We start from the raw sequence: 236 nt of genomic DNA on the forward strand, positions 1-236 counted from the left end.
ACAATGGCAGTGATGGGGACAGGGATAGGGATGGGGAGAGGGCTGGAAATGGGATAGGGATAGGGATAGGGATAGGGATAGGGATAGGGATAGGGACGGGAATAGGGATAGGGATGGGGATAGGGATGGGGATGGGATTGGGAAAAGAATGGGGACAGGGACAAGGACAAGGATGTTACAGGAATGAGGATGGGGACAGGAACAGGGACAAGGAACAGCGACAGGGATGGGGATGA

This window comes from Meleagris gallopavo, chromosome 29 (genome assembly GCF_000146605.3).
Source record: "Meleagris gallopavo isolate NT-WF06-2002-E0010 breed Aviagen turkey brand Nicholas breeding stock chromosome 29, Turkey_5.1, whole genome shotgun sequence".
Taxonomy (NCBI): Eukaryota; Metazoa; Chordata; class Aves; order Galliformes; family Phasianidae; genus Meleagris; species Meleagris gallopavo.